The sequence below is a fragment of the Schistocerca piceifrons genome, unplaced genomic scaffold, assembly GCF_021461385.2.
Source record: "Schistocerca piceifrons isolate TAMUIC-IGC-003096 unplaced genomic scaffold, iqSchPice1.1 HiC_scaffold_410, whole genome shotgun sequence".
Taxonomy (NCBI): domain Eukaryota; kingdom Metazoa; phylum Arthropoda; class Insecta; order Orthoptera; family Acrididae; genus Schistocerca; species Schistocerca piceifrons.
Window position 1 is genome coordinate 22,501 of NW_025728637.1, and position 7,500 is coordinate 30,000.

Below are 7,500 nucleotides of genomic sequence, written 5' to 3' on the forward strand. Positions count from 1 at the left end.
TTATGACTCGCGCTTACTGGGAATTCCTCGTTCATGGGGAACAATTGCAAGCCCCAATCCCTAGCACGAAGGAGGTTCAGCGGGTTACCCCGACCTTTCGGCCTAGGAAGACACGCTGATTCCTTCAGTGTAGCGCGCGTGCGGCCCAGAACATCTAAGGGCATCACAGACCTGTTATTGCTCAATCTCGTGCGGCTAGAAGCCGCCTGTCCCTCTAAGAAGAAAAGTAATCGCTGACAGCACGAAGGATGTCACGCGACTAGTTAGCAGGCTAGAGTCTCGTTCGTTATCGGAATTAACCAGACAAATCGCTCCACCAACTAAGAACGGCCATGCACCACCACCCACCGAATCAAGAAAGAGCTATCAATCTGTCAATCCTTCCGGTGTCCGGGCCTGGTGAGGTTTCCCGTGTTGAGTCAAATTAAGCCGCAGGCTCCACTCCTGGTGGTGCCCTTCCGTCAATTCCTTTAAGTTTCAGCCAACCATACTTCCCCCGGAACCCAAAAGCTTTGGTTTCCCGGAGGCTGCCCGCCGAGTCATCGGAGGAACTGCGGCGGATCGCTGGCTGGCATCGTTTATGGTTAGAACTAGGGCGGTATCTGATCGCCTTCGAACCTCTAACTTTCGTTCTTGATTAATGAAAACATACTTGGCAAATGCTTTCGCTTCTGTTCGTCTTGCGACGATCCAAGAATTTCACCTCTAACGTCGCAATACGAATGCCCCCGCCTGTCCCTATTAATCATTACCTCGGGTTCCGAAAACCAACAAAATAGAACCGAGGTCCTATTCCATTATTCCATGCACACAGTATTCAGGCGGGCTTGCCTGCTTTAAGCACTCTAATTTGTTCAAAGTAAACGTGCCGGCCCACCGAGACACTCAATAAAGAGCACCCTGGTAGGATTTCAACGGGGTCCGCCTCGGGACGCACGAGCACGCACGGGGCGGTCGCACGCCTTCGGCTCGCCCCACCGGCAGGACGTCCCACGATACATGCCAGTTAAACACCGACGGGCGGTGAACCAACAGCGTGGGACACAAATCCAACTACGAGCTTTTTAACCGCAACAACTTTAATATACGCTATTGGAGCTGGAATTACCGCGGCTGCTGGCACCAGACTTGCCCTCCAATAGATACTCGTTAAAGGATTTAAAGTGTACTCATTCCGATTACGGGGCCTCGGATGAGTCCCGTATCGTTATTTTTCGTCACTACCTCCCCGTGCCGGGAGTGGGTAATTTGCGCGCCTGCTGCCTTCCTTGGATGTGGTAGCCGTTTCTCAGGCTCCCTCTCCGGAATCGAACCCTGATTCCCCGTTACCCGTTACAACCATGGTAGGCGCAGAACCTACCATCGACAGTTGATAAGGCAGACATTTGAAAGATGCGTCGCCGGTACGAGGACCGTGCGATCAGCCCAAAGTTATTCAGAGTCACCAAGGCAAACGGACCGGACGAGCCGACCGATTGGTTTTGATCTAATAAAAGCGTCCCTTCCATCTCTGGTCGGGACTCTGTTTGCATGTATTAGCTCTAGAATTACCACAGTTATCCAAGTAACGTGGGTACGATCTAAGGAACCATAACTGATTTAATGAGCCATTCGCGGTTTCACCTTAATGCGGCTTGTACTGAGACATGCATGGCTTAATCTTTGAGACAAGCATATGACTACTGGCAGGATCAACCAGGGAGCTGCGTCAACTAGAGCTGAGCAGCCGGCCGCCCGGGAGTGTGTCCCGGGGGCCCGCGCGAACACGCAAGCGTCCGCTCAATCATTCTGCAAACAGGAGGAGGCTGAGCTCCCCTGCACAATACACCTCGAAACCCTCTCAGGTCCCGGCGGCGCGCAGCGCCGTCCCAAGTACTTGGTCGGGTTCGAGAGAGGCGCAATCGCCCGGAGTTAGGCGAGTAGACGCTTTCGGTGCGACCACCCGTGCTCCCAACTGAGCTTGCCGCTGCCGACAGAGGCCCGGGAGCGTGCTGTCGTGGCATTGCCGGCGGGAGACAACACGCGCCACCTACGGTGACCGGCAGCTCCAACGCCAGCGCCACAGAAGGACAAAAGCCCCACTTGGGTGCCGAAGCGAACTCTCCCAGCACAGCGCACACGCCAACACATCCGCACAGCTGCGATACAAACCACCAGCGAGAACCGCTGGGGCGACCGAGCAGCAGACGGCGTCGCGGCGCCGAGCGCCGGGCGGCGGCGCATCCTCAACGCACACAGTCCTCAATCGGACCAGCACACTGCAGATGTCCACCGCGCTTCGCACCGGGCCCGCGAGGACCTACTTTGGCCGCACGGCGCCGCGCGCAGGGTGCGCCGGCGCGCAGCTGCGACGCCTGCCGCGTCCGTCGGCCGGCGCGCCTGCCACTGGCCGCCCCCACCAGCCGGCTGTAGCGCGTGCGCCCACGCACCGCGCGGCCAGCACGCCGGGAGGCGCCCCCTCACCGGCCGGGGACGGTCCCACCCAGCCACCGCCGCGTATCGCTTCACACCCAGATGCCGTTCAGTTTCGTCGGCATGGTGGGTATCGCTGGAACAACCGGTTAGTACCTCAACCTATCGTCGCCATCACCGATTCACCCCTAGCGAGAACAACCGCACCACAACGGGTTACCATTTCTTCATTTGCGTAACTTCACCAGAAAACGTAGGCGTCCATCGCCATTTGCAACTTCAACCATTATTGCATGCCTGTGTCAGGTGTCACGCCACACTACGTCTGCCCACATACACGCAACAAAATGTGCACGCCTAGACAATACGTGGAAGGTGGCCCCCGTACGTATGCGATGTCCATTGCTCGAACGACTGTCAACCGGCTTCTGTAGCATGTCGCAGATATGGAACGCGCTGCACCATGCCATCACGGTGTGTGAGGAGAGACGACTAGGTCCGAATACATCAACAGACAGCTCATGCTGATCGCCATCCACGGCGTCCGTTCCTCCCACACGTCTCTATGGCGTACCACACTGCAATCCAGCTCTCATAGGGAGACGACACGTAGCTGCGTGCACAATATTTGCACTGTATGGTCCGCCGTTTTTGGGCGCAGTCGTTGTACGGTCACACATGTGCCACGATGTATCATTCAGTACATAAGGACGAATGTGCAGTACAGATTGTGGTTCACGCGTACGACATCAGCGGACAGTTGACACAGGCCGCACCACAACGTAGCCTGCGTACGTCGCATGCGAAGGGCATTGAACATGCAAACTTGTCACCAACCACCTTGCGAAGGCAGGGGGCAAGGTGGGGACGTGGGGAGAGGTGGGGGGGGGGGGGGGCGGCATGTACGCCCTGCTGCCATCCACATTACAGTGTACAGCAGGAGCATGTGGAAAGTCAGCAAGACTTGCAAGGTGTTTAACATGAAGCGATACACAGGGGAGCGGGCAGTGCGAGTAGCGAACTATATTGCGAGGGTTGCGGGTGGGCAACACTACACTAATTGAACGAGTCGTATAACAATTACAGAGCAGGTTTAGGCGACAACGTGGGTTACGATAGGCGACAACGTGGGTTACGTTAGGGGACAACGTGGGTTACGTTAGGGGACAACGTGGGTTACGTTAGGGGACAACGTGGGTTACGTTAGGGGACAACGTGGGTTACGTTAGGGGACAACGTGGGTTACGTTAGGGGACAACGTGGGTTACGTTAGGGGACAACGTGGGTTAGGTTAAGGCACAACATGGGTTAGGTTAAGGCACAACATGGGTTAGGTTAAGGCACAACATGGGTTAGGTTAAGGCACAACATGGGTTAGGTTAAGGCACAACATGGGTTAGGTTACGGCACAACATGGGTTAGGTTAAGGCACAACATGGGTTAGGTTAAGGCACAACATGGGTTAGGTTAGGGGACAACATGGGTTAGGTTAGGGGACAACATGGGTTAGGTTAGGGGACAACATGGGTTAGGTTAAGGCACAACATGGGTTAGGTTAGGGGACAACATGGGTTAGGTTAAGGCACAACATGGGTTAGGTTAGGGGACAACATGGGTTAGGTTAGGGGACAACATGGGTTAGGTTAAGGCACAACATGGGTTAGGTTAAGGCACAACATGGGTTAGGTTAAGGCACAACATGGGTTAGGTTAGGGGACAACATGGGTTAGGTTAGGGGACAACTTGGGTTAGGTTAGGGGACAACATGGGTTAGGTTAAGGCACAACATGGGTTAGGTTAAGGCACAACATGGGTTAGGTTAGGGCACAACATGGGTTAGGTTAGGGCACAACATGGGTTAGGTTAGGGCACAACATGGGTTAGGTTAGGGGGACAACATGGGTTAGGTTAGGGGACAACATGGGTTAGGTTAGGGGACAACATGGGTTAGGTTAGGGGACAACATGGGTTAGGTTAGGGGACAACATGGGTTAGGTTAGGGGACAACATGGGTTAGGTTAGGGGACAACATGGGTTAGGTTAGGGGACAACATGGGTTAGGTTAGGGGGACAACATGGGTTAGGTTAGGGGACAACATGGGTTAGGTTAAGGCACAACATGGGTTAGGTTAAGGCACAACATGGGTTAGGTTAGGGGACAACATGGGTTAGGTTAGGGGACAACATGGGTTAGGTTAGGGGACAACATGGGTTAGGTTAAGGCACAACATGGGTTAGGTTAGGGGACAACATGGGTTAGGTTAAGGCACAACATGGGTTAGGTTAGGGGACAACATGGGTTAGGTTAGGGGACAACATGGGTTAGGTTAAGGCACAACATGGGTTAGGTTAAGGCACAACATGGGTTAGGTTAAGGCACAACATGGGTTAGGTTAGGGGACAACATGGGTTAGGTTAGGGGACAACTTGGGTTAGGTTAGGGGACAACATGGGTTAGGTTAAGGCACAACATGGGTTAGGTTAAGGCACAACATGGGTTAGGTTAGGGGACAACATGGGTTAGGTTAGGGGACAACATGGGTTAGGTTAGGGGACAACATGGGTTAGGTTAAGGCACAACATGGGTTAGGTTAGGGGACAACATGGGTTAGGTTAAGGCACAACATGGGTTAGGTTAGGGGACAACATGGGTTAGGTTAGGGGACAACATGGGTTAGGTTAAGGCACAACATGGGTTAGGTTAAGGCACAACATGGGTTAGGTTAAGGGACAACATGGGTTAGGTTAGGGGACAACTTGGGTTAGGTTAGGGGACAACATGGGTTAGGTTAAGGCACAACATGGGTTAGGTTAAGGCACAACATGGGTTAGGTTAAGGTACAACATGGGTTAGGTTAAGGTACAACATGGGTTAGGTTAGGTTACACGTTGTTGTAAGGAAAGGTGTGGGGGGGGGGGGGGGGCGGGGCGGCAGGTTCGTTGATAGTGATTATAGTAAGTGAATGCTTGTGACATGATGAGATTTGTCACGTCAGGATGCACCTTTGGCTTATTAGAGGCGGCGCTCCAATTCTATGCTTGTGTCAGACCTGTGTCTTTGACTCATGTCATTGTTTGTGCGCTGTGACAGGAGGTACTATTGTGATGTTGGGTGCACCGTTGTATAGGACATGTGTGGGTGTTGGTGCCTTATCTGCGCAATGGTGGATGTCGAAAGGGTGGGATATTCTATTTTCCGCATGGACCTCCTGGTCTGGTTGTGATAGTGTGGATTGTGTAATGTGGCGGAGAGGATGCACTGGATGTTGTTCCATGCTGGTGCTTACATATTGTATGTGCGCCTGTTAGAAGCAGAGAGTGGTGCGTGATCAGAGTGTCTGGCTGACGTGTGGTTCCCATTGTGGGCAGACTCTTTCAGCATGTATACGGACAGTTGTATATATTTTCTGTAGTTTGATGGCTCTGCATTGATTACTAATCAGCGCCGTGTGTACGGGTAATCTGGTTCCAGTCCACAATGTTCTATCTGTGTACATTAGTGACAAAGACTCCCCCCATGCAGTGGGGCTCGGTCTGTTATAACTCTTCCGCGTAATATATTTGCCCCACGTTTTTGCGAGTGCGAGTGCGAGTGCAACGCGCATGGGGACCGACATGCTGATGGCTCGGTATCGGACGCCGTACAGTGAGCAACGCGATCGCGTCTCTCGCTCGTAAGTGGTACAGGTCGCGGCTCATGTATAGGGACAGCGGGAATGTCGCATATTGGAAATAACTCTTCATGAAACGCAAGTTATAGGGGTGGATTGCACTTTACGAGTGCGGGAAACGTCCGCCGTTCATCCGCTGGAGGTGCGCGTTTGGCGGTTGGGGTGGTCCACGAACGGGTGCGGGTGGAGTCATTGCCGGTCCACGGCTTCGTGCGGCAGAGCCACTGGAGAATGGGTGCTATGGTCGACAGAGGCTGCAGGCTTTGTGGGTGGCGTCAGAAAGGCGGGCACTGTGGCGCCATCGCTGTCTTAGTCGGCTTGGCGTCTCATAGATGGCGGTGGCGTCGTTGCAGGAGGTCATGTTGCGGGAGACCTACAGATGGCGGTATGTTTTGTGGTGCGGACGTAGTGTTGTCAGATGCGCATAGATGGCGGTATTGCATGTGCTTTCGCCCTATTTTCATAGATGGCGATACTGTTTTGCCGGCATGGGTGGCGTAGTTCCGTCGGATCCCTGTAGGTGGCAGTGTGCTATGTCTACTGTCGACACCCACGGCACCACTATCTATCTATCTATTTCCTAATACCTCGCCCCCCCCCCCTACAGACTTATCACCACACACACTAACCGCCCCGGGGACTTGCCAACGACACACCCTATCCCAAGTCTATTTTCTTGCGGAGCATCATGTGTTATTATATTTTATTTCACATCCATCGGTTAGGGGGATTGGCGTTCACCGGACGGAGGCGGGGGGGACGGCGACAACGTACCAGACCCCGCCGGGCACCGCGACCGCCGCACAGCACCCGCCCGACGCCGCCGCCTCCGCGCGACGCCCCGGCCGGTGGGCCGGCATCGACCGTCCGGCACCCACCGCGGCACCCGGCGGCGGCCGCCAAAGCGATACGCTATAGGCGCGGCGGTACACACGGCGCCCGGCCGGCCGGCGCCGCCTCCCCGCGCGCACGGCGGCGGCACCCATCGCAGCGCCCACGCCAACCGATACGCCCCAGGCCGCCGCACCCACTGCAGCGCCCTGGGTGCGGCGCGCCCGCCAGACCGATACGCCCAGAGATGCGACGTGCGGAAACTGAAAGCAAGGGGGGCCCACGCGTACCCCTGCTGGCGACCAGCCCCTGGGGGTCTCGTCTCGCGACAAGACGAATCCCCCAAGCTAGGGCTGAGTCTCAACAGATCGCAGCGTGGCAACTGCTCTACCGAGTACAACACCCCGCCCGGTACCTAAGTCGTCTACAGACGATTCCGAGTCCCGACATCGAAATATAGACACCCATGGTCGACCGGTAGGGGCAGGGCGGCGCCGGGAACAGATCCCAGACAGCGCCGCCCGAGTGCCCCGTCCGGCAAACAAGTAGGGCCCGTACGGCGCGGCGCCACGTGGGTCGACCGCGC

At 55.3% G+C, this 7,500-nt stretch overlaps 1 non-coding gene and 1 pseudogene across 1 annotated transcript in view; both read right to left on the minus strand.

Annotated features, from left to right (window-relative positions):
- LOC124748383 overlaps positions 1-1,702 on the minus strand; it is a 1,905-nt gene extending 203 nt beyond the window's left edge. The window contains exon 1 of the ribosomal RNA XR_007011671.1: positions 1-1,702. This exon is cut by the window's left edge and continues 203 nt beyond it. This is a non-coding gene — a ribosomal RNA (small subunit ribosomal RNA).
- Positions 1,703-7,247: 5,545 nt separating this feature from the next.
- Positions 7,248-7,500, minus strand: part of LOC124748380 — a 4,216-nt pseudogene continuing 3,963 nt past the window's right edge.